The following is a 13,255-nucleotide window of genomic DNA, read 5'->3' on the forward strand; positions in this document are numbered from 1 at the left end:
ACATCATCACTAACCCTCCAACGTCATCACTGACCCTCCAACGTCATCACTGACCCTCCAACGTCATCACTGACCCTCCAACGTCATCACTAACCCTCCAGAAGCCATGGGGATGACACTTCTCTTGAGGCCCAGCGGCTGTCTCCCCACCTCTTACCTGAGGAAAGAAAGAAATACATAAATAAATGAATATATAAATAATGGTATATTGCATGTAGGCAGCCATGTGGCTGAGAACAGATAACTGAGGTATCACATATATTACAGAACTGGGACGCCGTCTGTGTGTGTGTGTGTGTGTGTGTGTGTGTGTGTGTGTGTGTGTAACCGCCTCATTAACTGTAATGGGAGTGAGGAAGTCTTAAAACTCGTGGGGCCCTCCTCCCCCTAGCTGCTGTGTGTGTGTGTGTGTGTGTGTGTGTGTGTGTGTGTGTGTGCGTGTAAATGAATAAACAAGGTGGGTAGACATTTCCAAGCTTTGGATAAGCAAGTGGGTGAAGTACATCTGGTACATCCGGGTAATGAGGGTGTACAGGTGTGTTTACATTGTAGATGCTATGGTCTGACATCGTGCAGTTAACTGAACATTAAGTGATGAATAGGTACAGTAATAGGGTAGTTGGGGCATCACACTGCCTAACGGAAAAGTGATCTGCTTGCTTGTAGGATTATGCACTCATTCATGGATTGTTCAAGACGTTCACAGTGGGAGGTATAGGGCTGGTCTTACATCTGTCTGTATGAGCTTTGACCGAAACCCACACACATGTACAAATAGGTACCTACAAACTGTAAATTACACTCATAAGTACAAATAGGTACCTACAAATGGTAAATTACACACATATGTACAAATAGGTACCTACAAATTGTGAATTACATACACATATGTACAACTAGGTACCTACAAATGGTCAATTACACACATGTGTACAACTAGGTACCTACAAAAGGTAAGTTACACACATATGTACAAATAGGTACCTACAAATAGTAAAATACACAGTCATAACCACATGAAGTTATAGATGCATTTGATAACAAGCGACAATCATTTACAGAAAATCTTCATGTGCTACCAAGGTGGATATGACCATGGAAGGTCCACTCTCCAACCCATCGAACCCCACTACACGTCCAGGCCCTCCCCACACACACAGAGAAAGAGCCGCCCCCTTCGTCGTCTCCCCAGATAGCGTACCACGTCTCCACGTCCGCCTCACGAGGACGCTAGACGTGTCGCGAGGTTGGCAACTGTATCGACCGAAGGAGGACCCGGGGTGACAACCACGCCGATGGGGCGGGGAGGCGCACTTGTGAAGAACTGCTCCACTGAAAGTTTTCACAGCTTGTTAAAACGACGTCTCATGCCCTCAGGTCTACACCAATGAACAGTTTCATTTACACAGCTGGTTTAAATAAATTATTTATTCGAGACGTTGATAATTTGCTGACATTCATTATTCTTTTTCATAAGGGGTGTGTGTGGGGGAGAGGGAGGAGGCTCTCTTGCGCTTGTTATGTCCAAGCAGTTGATATGAAGTCAAACATTCCTCTTTTTGCCACGGGCTGAGGTCTGGTTTTTGTTCCGATGATGATCTACATATCTGTAGCGGGAGTAATGTTATTCTCTTGATCTTTCTTCCTTGCTTTATCAGTTTCGAGTACGACGGTCGATTCGTTAACTTTCATCATGCGCTCTCAATGTACCTGGATAATTTAGATGGGAAAAATATCCCCGCTTGGCTCCGTTTCAATTCCTGCATTTAGAAAGTGATTATACAGGAGGGGAGGATTTCCGGTCCCACGTTCTTGCCCCTATCAATAATAACCTTTGAGCAAGAGGGGCGTTGGAGCGGTGTACCAGCTAGTCTTAACACCATGGCAAAATCTCGTTGCAGTTACTCGTAAGTACATCCAGGAAACCCAGGCGATATGTGCGAAGAACATCTCCGTATGTCAGGTCAAGGCCGTGCGTCCTGGGTCACATAACAATGACCATCAACCCACTCTTAAAAATCCACTCCCACATACATACACACCCATATGAAACTACACTCCCCAGACACGTAAGAGTAACACTTTTTCGTCCGCGCATTGGACACCCACTTATCTCTCTAACTTCGAGTCATCCTATCACAAGTCACTTCAATGCTTCTATACCAAAGACATTGAACTCCTAACCCTAACCCTAAAACGCGTGCACCCAGCTTAGTTTGGTGTGTGTGTGTGTGTGTGTGTGTGTGTGTGTGTGTGTGTGTGTGTGTGTGTGTGTGCAAAGCGGATTTAAGACCTGGTACATATATGCAAGGTTAAGAGACGGGGATATGTACGAGTCTCAATTTCTAACCCTCCTCTCTCCCCTTCCCCCTAACACACACACACACACACACACACACACACACACACACAGGGGCAATGCATTATAATACTTCCTTCTAATTTCTGGTCGAGTAAAGGCGCAAGAGATTATCTTACGAGACATGTCACCCAGAACTGGTACCTTTCGCGAGGTAAATTGCCCGCAAGAAACACGACCAATCCCACCACACCTGTTCATGTTCTCTTAAACTGTTTAGAACAGTACCCCACCGTAACCACGAACATACCTCCGTCAGTGAGAAATACATTACAAATGTTCTGGGTATGAATACAGACGGAAAAAGAAAGGACTACGATTGACATACCGTAGCATATGCGATACAATATCCGTCGTCTTGTGACGCTATATTTATCGTTAGTGACCAAGTACCTCTATTCGGAGTAGCCACATCTGTTGACCACAGGTGTACCACCACTGACCATCCCAGTCACCGATGCTGACAGCCCGAACAGAAAGCAGCCGATATCCGAAGCAAGTTTGCCTGTTATCCGTAATTACGACCAGATATCCGGAGCAGACGGCAGGTTGAGTCCTTACGACGTGGATATATATATATATATATATATATATATATATATATATATATATATATATATATATATATATATATATATATATACTTTTTTTTTTTAATTTTCCAAAAGAGGGAACAGCTGAAGGGGGCCAGGTGAGGATATTCCCTCAAAGACCCAGTCCTCTGTTCTTAACGCTACCTCGCTAATGCGGGAAATGGCAAATAGTATGAAAGAAAGAAAAAGATTATATATATATATATATATATATATATATATATATATATATATATATATATATATATATATATATATATATATATATATATATATATATATATTACACTTTGCATATCCTCAATGGCGCCTCGCTCACACAGCCAGCCACCGACTGCTGTTAAATATAGCCATTATTTGCCAGCTTGACCGTTATCGCTCGTTCTCCAAAATACGACCAACACATACGCCCTGACGCGAAGGCCACATCTGATGCGACACCTGTGCCCTTGACCCACGTTTACGCCCGGGTCTCGTAATGGAGATAGAAGGTGTCGTAAAACTTACCTCACTCAAGATGAAGAGCGGACTAGATAAGAGGATCAACGACCACCCCGAGTGGCCAGCTGGGGAGGTCGTAAAACCCCTCCGCCCTTCTCCTTTCAAGCGGTGGTCATGCGCCAGAGATGGGGGCGTTTTTACGACTCGATACGTAAAGTCTCAAGAGGGCGATAGTGTCCATAGGAACATGAGAAATGACCCGAAAGCCCAGGTGGTTCAAGGAAAGGAGGTTATAAGAGAGGTCGGTGACTGTCGGGTGAGAGAGCGCGTGTGTGTGTGGCGCGGTGGTGTTGGTGTGTGGTTTTGGCACGAGAATCCATCGCCTCAGTACATCAATAATTCACTTGGGTACGAGGTCATGGAAAATGAATGTGCCGGTTTGGGTGTGTATGTTTATGAGTTCATATCTACTATCTCTGTGTATGTGCCTCTGTGTTGATGTGTGTGCGCTTGTGTGTGCGTATTCTCGTGCATATAAGAGCTTCGTGAATTGTATTCACCGAAGCGTCTGTCTATATGTCTGTGATGTGTGTGTGTGTGTGTGTGTGTGTGTGTGTGTGTGTGTGTGTGTGTGTCCAGACGCGAAGACACCATCAAAACATTTTAAAACATCTCGGGCCAGTAATTGAGCGTACCCTACCTACCAACGCTCTGGTTACGTACTCAGTGCTCTTGTTGGCTGTACGCTGGAAGTTCCACCACCGCCCCCAGCTGTGTTACATACGAAGGGGAACTTCCCATCCTCGACCACAGCCAGCAAGCAAACAACTTGCTTTCCCCTACCTCAGTGAGGCAAACAACTTGCCCTTCCCCTACCACGGCAAAGCAAACAAGTTACCTTCCCCTACCACAGCGAAGCAAGCACCTTGCTTCCCCCTACCACAGTGAAGCACACAACTTGCCCTTTCCCTACCACAGCGAGGCAAACAACTTGCCCTTCCCCTACCACAGAGAAGCAAGCAACTTGCCCTCCCTTACCACAGAGAAGCAAACAACTTGCCTTCCCCTACCACAGTGAAGCAAACAACTTGCCCTTCCCCTACCAAAGCGAAGCAAACAACTTGCTTTCCCCTTCCACAAGAAGCAATCAACTTGCCTTCCCCTACCACAGAGAAGCAAACAACTTGCCTTCCCCTACCACAGCGAAGCAAACAACTTGCCTTCCCCTACAACATCGAAGCAAACAACTTGCCCTCTCCTACCACAGTGAAGCAAACAACTTGCTCTTCCCCTACCACAGCGAAGCAAACAACTTGCCCTTCCCCTACCACAGAGAAGTAAACAACTTGCCTTCCCCTACAAAATCGAGGCAAACAACTTGCCTTCCCCTACAACATCGAAGCAAGCAACTTGCCCTCCCTACCACAGCCAAGCAAACAACTTACCTCCCCCTTACCACAGCCAAGCAAACGATGATCTCGCACGTAAGGTATAAACAGGAAAACTACAGCTCATACCTTGACAAAACATTGCCTAAAGGCAGCGAATTTACAGTCGAGAAGTTACGACGGAGAATCTTCAGCTATAACTCATAACTTGATGAGAAGAAGACATGAAAGAAAACCTCCTGACAGAAATAAATAATCATCGTCGTTCCCTTAGCGATAAATCGTAAACAAAAAAATAAAACCGCTGACGCATATGGGAATGTCCATCATTTCCCACTTTCCGAAATCTATTGCGAACACGACATGAGATCCTTTCTAGCAGGAGGCCTCAGGCCGACGCGAATCTCCCGCGTGACTTGTGTAGAAGAAGAAGAAGAAGAAAGAGGAGACATACGCGTAGAAGAAGAAAGAGGAGACATACGCGTAGAAGAAGAAAGAGGAGACATACGCGTAGAAGAAGAAAGAGGAGACATACGCGTAGAAGAAGAAAGAGGAGACATACGCGTAGAAGAAGAAAGAGGAGACATACGCGTAGAAGAAGAAAGAGGATACATACGCGTAGAAGAAGAAAGAGGAAGACATACGCGTAGAAGAAGAAAGAGGACACATACGCGCAGAAGAAGAAAGAGCAGTCATATTGGCCAGAGCCGATTGGGCGTGACCCTTATGAACAACAGCGGGTCAGAGAGGAGCAGATAAGAGTGACACACGCGCCTTCAGTCCAATCTCCGAGACAGGTACGACTCCTTGGTTTGCGCCCCTAACACTGCCCAAAACACCCAATAGATTTGTACATAATTCATCAAGCTTCTCTGATCACGTAATGGTACACTGCGAATCATGAAGTAAAATGCTGAAGAATTATTCGACAGTAACTAAATATCATTACAGGTTCATGAAGAAAATGAAGGGAATTACTTTCACGACTGAATTATTCGACACTAACGAATTATCATCATGGACTCGTGGAGAAAATTAAGGTAATTAAAGTGTAGGATTTTGTTACTATAATGGAGAGCTCAGGTATCATCTTGACAACGAAAGTAAAACCTGATCATATGATCTTTTTTAGTTACAACCTGACCGTACGTACAGAATCAGCGCCTCAGCATGCCGGTCTGTGTGTGTGTGTGTGTGTGTGTGTGTGTGTGGGTGCAAGCGCGCGCGCTTGCACATAAGAATAAAGACTGGTACAAATATACAAGGCTAAGACGCTGTGCAGTACAAGTGTAAAACTATCTCCCATTACACATAAACAATAAACACACACACACACACACACACACACACACACAAAATGAAGAAAACGGTCCGTGTTCTGCTCCACTATCCCGAAACAGCAGCCCAAGACTTTCGGTGCCACGACCACCGGCTGACGAAGTCCCACCCGCTGGAGACACTCGGCGAGGCCCCCGGACCCGCAGCGTATTCAGGCATACACGTCCGCCTATTGAGGGAATAACACCCCGACATCATAGTCATCCTGGTGAGGGAGGGAGAGAGGGCGCGCGCGAGAGCCCAAGGAACCCCGTGCTTCACAACAGGACAAAAACAGGAAAACACTTTTTTTTCTAAACGCGTGAACACCGATCTGACGACAGTCATTTTTTTTCATAAGGCATCCCGGTCCACCTCATCCACCGGAACGCTCCTTGCTCGAACACAAAACCCTACGGAATCGTATCGCACTTCCTCCTTTTCGCCTGGGGAAGGAAGGAAGGAAGCTCTCTCTCTCTCTCTCTCTCTCTCTCTCTCTCTCTCTCTCTCTCTCTCTGCGCCTCCCAATGAGGGCGGCGCCCCCCCCCCCCCCCCACCTCAGGAGCTTTCACGACCAGATAATGCCAGTGAAGTCGTGCCACACACGGATAAAACTGAGAAGAATAGGTGGTGTGACGGTAACATTTCCGAGACATGACTTCCCACGGGAGTGTTTATGGGATGAGGGTACAACGGAGGGTTTACGTGATTCAATATATAAAGTGCGCGATGGTGAGCAGTGAGTTTCGGAAAGGCTGGCTGAATCGTTACGTGATTCAACAGCTAATAATGTTGACTGTGAGAGTCGAAAGGTAAACGGGCGACGTGGGGGGAGGATTTGGCGACGCGAAATCACGCGCAGGAATTCAAGTTTGAGTTCACGGATGGTTTCTTATACATGTATCCTTCACTGTACTTAATACGTGGTGGGAATTGCTTCACTCTATCAATATCTCATGAATGATGAGCAAAATACACGAAGACAATGTCTTTTCTATGGAATGATGTGAGCTGTTCGTTCTCAATCCTACTGCTGCTCCATCTGATACTCCACGATCTAGCTGCCCTTAACACTTAACCTCGCCTACACTATTTTCTGCAGCTACCATTCGCTCATTCAGTGAGTGTGGAAAGGTGTTTGAATAGCATCAAGTTCAGGAAATAACGCGAGTGAGCTGTCCAAGTGTCTTCAGTCAATATGGGCCGGGGGAATAAAGTTGTCTGGCCGGCTGACTGACATGTAAACTCTGAGTTTTGTGGGGTGCAGTCATGAATGTGTGGGGTGCGGCTCACGGGAGGAGTGATCCAGGGGGGTTCTAACCCACAATTGTCGGCTGAACTAAAGAATAGAAGGAAGCAGAGGGATGGCTGTTATGGATAAGCAATCATCTTTTCCTAAACGCACTCGTAGACCAAAGAAAAAATCTTTAAGAAATCTTTTAGAACGTGTGAGGAGGAGAGCAAGACAGGCTGGTGCCTTCCAGCGATCGTGAAGGGAGAGAAGATATTTAGGCTCTTGTGGCAATCTGTGTCACAAGAACTGCCTTCAGGTAAATCTTACTAAAATGGAAAGGAAAATGTGGATGTAGATGGCTAAGTGGAAAGGAACTGTGGATGTAGGTGGATAAGTGGAAAGGAAATGTGGATGTAGGTGGCTAAGTGGAAAGGAAATGTGAATGTAGATGGCTAAGTGGAAAGGAAATGTGGACGTAGATGGCTAAGTGGAAGGCAAATGTGGATGCAGACTAACAGGCAACTCTAGAAAGAGGAGAGGAAAAGTTTTAATACCGGAATGCGGAGGGAAAAGGAAAGCCACGGGAAGCGGTGAGGGAGGTGTGAATCGTCAGGGAATACAATGGTGGTAAATGTCAAGTTTCTGAAGGAGTGCAGGACGGACTGCCGAGATGACTTGAAGGTTTCAGAAAGGATGGATGCGAGACGAATGAACGACTGATTGCGCACGAGGTGAAAGGGGGAAATATGAAGGAAACTGAGAGTTAAGTGCAAGATCAGAATATATATACAGTATGTGTGTGTGTGTGTGTGTGTGTGTGTGTATCAGCCAGAGGAAACCACGGACAGTTCTGTGAGTTGTGGTTGTGGATGGAGGCGATGTGGTCTCGATGCATTACACACGACAACTTGAAAATCACTGCGAACGACTGAGAGGCCAGGCCCTTCTCTTCGTCTGGCGCTACCTCGCTAACGCAATAAACGGCGAACAAGTACAGACGAAAGCATTATTCTAACCTAACAGTGACTGGACCTCAGCATGTTAGTCTGTGGCCTAACTGAACACAATGACGCTACGTCGGCTTCTGCCAATACTTGAACATTCACGTGACACCTCCAGTTCACCGTTGAAGAGCGCGCCACCAGCACAGGACCGAAGAGATAAAAAGGAACCTCTCTCTCTCTCTCTCTCTCTCTCTCTCTCTCTCTCTCTCTCTCTCTCTCTCTCTCTCTCGTCGAGTTGGCTCCCTCACGCTTTCGACTATTAAGGTCCCTGTTATCACGTCCACTCTCTCTCACGCGCCACAATACCGCCTGGCTCTCGTGGAGCGCCAATATGTATAGCGGGCGTTGTTCCTTCAGTTTTGGGAGTCGTGAGTCAAGGTCTCTTGTCTATTCACAGTCACTCAACAAAGCCGTCTGGCCCACCAGGAAACCAACCCTCCTCCTCCTCCTCCTCCCCTTTTCTTAGTGACCGACAGAGCACGGGTGAAACATGCCCCTAATCACGACCACGTCGGTTTGAAAAAAAAAATCAGGTACGAAAGAGAATGAGGAAATCATTTCCAGTTTCTGAAGTGTATCTTGACACGATGTTTTCAAAGGGAGAAAGTCTTTAAGAGGAAGGAAGTAAGAAAAAGAAGAGAATTCCATCGCTTCGCCGTTCGAGGAGAGAAGAAAGTATCATAACGGTCCATCCTTGAGCGGTAGGTCTCAACACAGAACCTACAGGAAGCAGGTGCCAGACACTTGCTACTGGTCCAAGCCTTAATGGCGAGGAGACACTCAGACAACTTAAGGCATCAGTGGCAATTCATTTAATCTGAACTAGATGATAAATCCTCCTGAAATGCCCTTTAATTCGCCAATTTATAATAAAGATATTACATCACTGACTGACACTACTTCATGAGCTTCTGACATCGACGATATCTTTGTCTAAAGTGGAACAGTGAGGCGCTGCGGACCGTCATGAGCGGTGGCGACGTCTGTTGAAGAATGCGCTGGAGGGGGAGCGGCCGAGTGTTGCCCTGGAGGACCACAAGGAGGAGAGAGAACTCAAAAGACACTGCTACCACCATGTTGTTACGACCCTTTTGCCTTCCTTCTCATACCCTGAAAGTTATCTGACTTAACTCTGTGGATATTCTCCTCAAACCTCACACGTATAAAGAACTCCTCAAGTGAGTTTGGTAACTGACGAAAAACCGGAAAACTTTCTTGGAAAAGACAAAGAAAAGACAAAGACTCGAGCAGACAAGGTCTTTCGTATGTCCAACACCAACACTGGATACGTCTTTATCACGGAGACTTTGTGGCTCACGCTTTGTTGTCTTCAACCCCCGGTCAACGAGACCTCGAGAAGGACACACACACACACACACACACACACACACACACACACACACACACACCTCCAATTATTCTGCCAGATCTGGTTCAGTTCACACAGCCTTAACAAGCCATTTAATTCTCATAACCTCGGTGTGTGTGTGTGGTATTCACCAGTCCTTTCCGTCTGTGTTTCAGAGCGCAGTTTATCGCCAAGAAGGCATCAGTAGACATCCTGTTTATCTCCCCCGCCACTAATGAAAATGAAAGTCTTCTATAGGTTACTGTGGTCCAGAGATACAATGGAAACCATGAAAAACTACAGCTATGAACGACCAACTAGCGCTTCGTTATGAGCAGACGATTTGATATGAGGTGAGAGAAGCTCTGGTCAATAACAACTGGCATATTAGTATCTCTAATTAAAGGTAAACTATATTCATTTAATCGTTAAAGGCAAGAAGAAAAAAGACAAAAATCTGAGGTTAACGTTGAACGTGTCTTCGTTGAACTATCAAAGAACTGTACTGGAAGAATTTTGGCGACTTCACGTTAACAAGATGTAGAATTTGCAATACTCGTGTTGAAGCCCAAGTCATCAGCAAACAACAACAGACTCTCCTCCTAGGCACCCCAGTCCCAGACAGACTGCATACCTGGCCCATTCTCCAAGATACTAGCATTCACCGCCCTCAACACCCAATCCACGACCAGATTAAATGGCTATGGTGACATCAAACACCTCTGCCGAAGATCCACTTACACTCCTCTCTTCTCACTCGTACATCTCTAAGGAATGGAGAAAAATGTTGATTCTACATAATTCCTACGTGTCGCAGAAAGCGACGATAGGCGGGCTGGAGCAGGGGACTGGAAACCCTTCCATACTTGTATTCCAACTTCTCAAAGTTGAATTATATATATATATATATCTTTTCTTTCAAACTATTCGCCATTTCCCGCATTAGCGAGGTAGCGTTAAGAACAGAGAACTGGGCCTTTGAGGGAATATCCTCACCTGGCCCCCTTCTCTGTTACTTCTTTTGGAAAATAAAAAAAAAAATACTGAGAGGGGAGGATTTCCAGGCCCCCGCTCCCTCCCCTTTTAGTCGCCTTCTACGACACGCAGGGAATACGTGGGAAGTATTCTTTCTCCCCTATCCCCAGGGATAATATATATATATATATATATATATATATATATATATATATATATATATATATATATATATATATATACATGTGTGTGTGTGTGTGTGTGTGTGTGTGTGTGTGTGTAAAATAGCACTGCATATCATTAACATTCCCAAAGGAAAAAAGATGAACACCTTCGCCAGCTGTAGGGAAGAAGGGAAGGCAGCAGTGTTATTTGCGGCTGCAGCGAAAGGGGCATTAAAAGTGAAAGGTTGGGATGGTATGTGGCGTGCCATAATGGCTGCCGGGAAGGATCATGTTCCTAGGCAGGTACAACACCGTGTCCTCCTCTCCCTAAGACGCGGTGATCATTCTGAACCTACAGCGGGATGGAAACGTTTTCAGGGAAACCCCCAAACCTTTCCTCCATACATCATACCAGGATGCTTCACACACGTCGCTCGGTAATGGCGAAAGACGAGGCTACGTTGCCGCTGTAGCCTAACACCACAGCCAAACCCATATTTTGCCTCGTATCTCCCGCCAGTGTGGAAAGCAAGAGATTTCAAGTAGTTCTGATGCTGAATGGCGAGGGGAGACATTAGAAGAACGACTGCAGCTAGTCATTCACCAGCAAGGAACCAAATAAGGCATCACAAATAATAATATGCTGTGTACAAGATAAGACGAACGAACACGTCTCTGTCATTTACTCAAGAGACCAAATGACTTAAACTCGAGGATGTTCGAGTAATTGCGGGGCGTAACAAATGTTACGTGGGTAAAAGTGAAAAATCGACCAGCGATAAAACACCCCTGCTGACTGGACCTGTCTCTACTGACGGCTGGACCACCACAAGAAAAAAGACGGAAAAGGACACGGGACAGCAACCCCGATGGGTCTGTACGGATTCTGGCGCCTCCTCTTAGAAAACAAAAACTACATCTTGTCAAGTCCATTATCCTTCCCGTATTGAGTTACCTCCCAACTCCTAACCAGCCACCTCACCTCCCCACACTGAGCCACTCTCCAGATCCCACTTCCCCATCTACCTGGCCTCCCCATACTGGGCCACTCCCCACCCAACCACCTGCCCCTCCCATTACTAAGCCACTCCCTAATCTCCAGCCTCCCCATACTGATCCAACCTCCCTCTCCCCAAACCCCACGCCATCCACCTGGCCTTCCCATACTAAATCACTCCCCAGTCTCCACCCACCGTCTTGGCCTCCCCACACAGACTTGCTCCCATGGTCACCTCCCATTTGGCCTCCAAATCACATATATGCTAATGCCGCAGAGGGTACAAATCAAGGCAATGAGACTCGTCTCTTAACAAGGTAGACCCGTTTATTAAAGATACCGAAGAACAACATCTACGATTCACAAGAAACTGACGTACATTTAAAGGAAAAAAGAAGCAAAAAATATAAGTGCCTGTAACGAGACAACGAAAAGATACAAACAAAAGACATATTCAGGACCCAGAGGGCAGCTCAGACGCTAAACATTTATGGTTTCTCTGGAGCCTTAGTGGTCTAGGAAGAGACGCCCCTCGTCCACTTCAACAAATAATGACTATCTCTCACTGCAGGTTTTACCACCTCCCTACTAAACAAGTCCACAGCATCATCACCATCATCACACACACGCACCCAGTCTGTTGGCGGCATATAAACAGAAATATATATCTCACAAATCAGAGACAAACACACACACACACACACACACACACGCACACTATAAATCTTTACACTCAACCCACATACCATCTTTTTCTACACTTTACCCTCTGCAAGCAACATACCCTTTTCATCTTCACACGCATAAATACACATGTAAATCTCTCTTTCCGTACATATACGTAATTACATATTGGGAAATTATACACGAGCACACACACACACTTGTAAAACTACATATTCGCACAGATTAGCTACTTAAATAGGTAATTACATATAAGTGATTACACAAACACACACACACGAGTGTAAAACTCTACGTACAGTTTCAACAGGTAAGTACCAACAAACAATTACATGAACACACACACACACACACACACACACACACACACACACACACACACACACAAACACATACACAAGTACGTCCTCAACCACAAGGACGAGTGTGAGCGATACCCTTAACTCTTCACTCGGGTCATACCACTCACTCCATGTGAATAGTTCCCGAAACTTGACCACACGAGCCTCGAAGCATCTCTTCCGACCTTAGAAGCAAGAAAGCATCGATTCGATTGCAGCTGCGCTGGCACCGAGTACCCTGTGGTTTGAGTCCGCTTCCTTCCGCCACCGTTGGGTAAGTAAGGAGGGACAACAGCGCCCCATGTTATCTGTGGCACGAGGCTACTATGTGCATCGTCTACTATACGGTACCACTGCTGGGCAACGCCACGATCTGGCAGACAGAGATTCGAAGTCTCGGGTTCGATGCT

Source organism: Panulirus ornatus, chromosome 16, assembly GCF_036320965.1.
Source record: "Panulirus ornatus isolate Po-2019 chromosome 16, ASM3632096v1, whole genome shotgun sequence".
Lineage (NCBI taxonomy): Eukaryota > Metazoa > Arthropoda > Malacostraca > Decapoda > Palinuridae > Panulirus > Panulirus ornatus.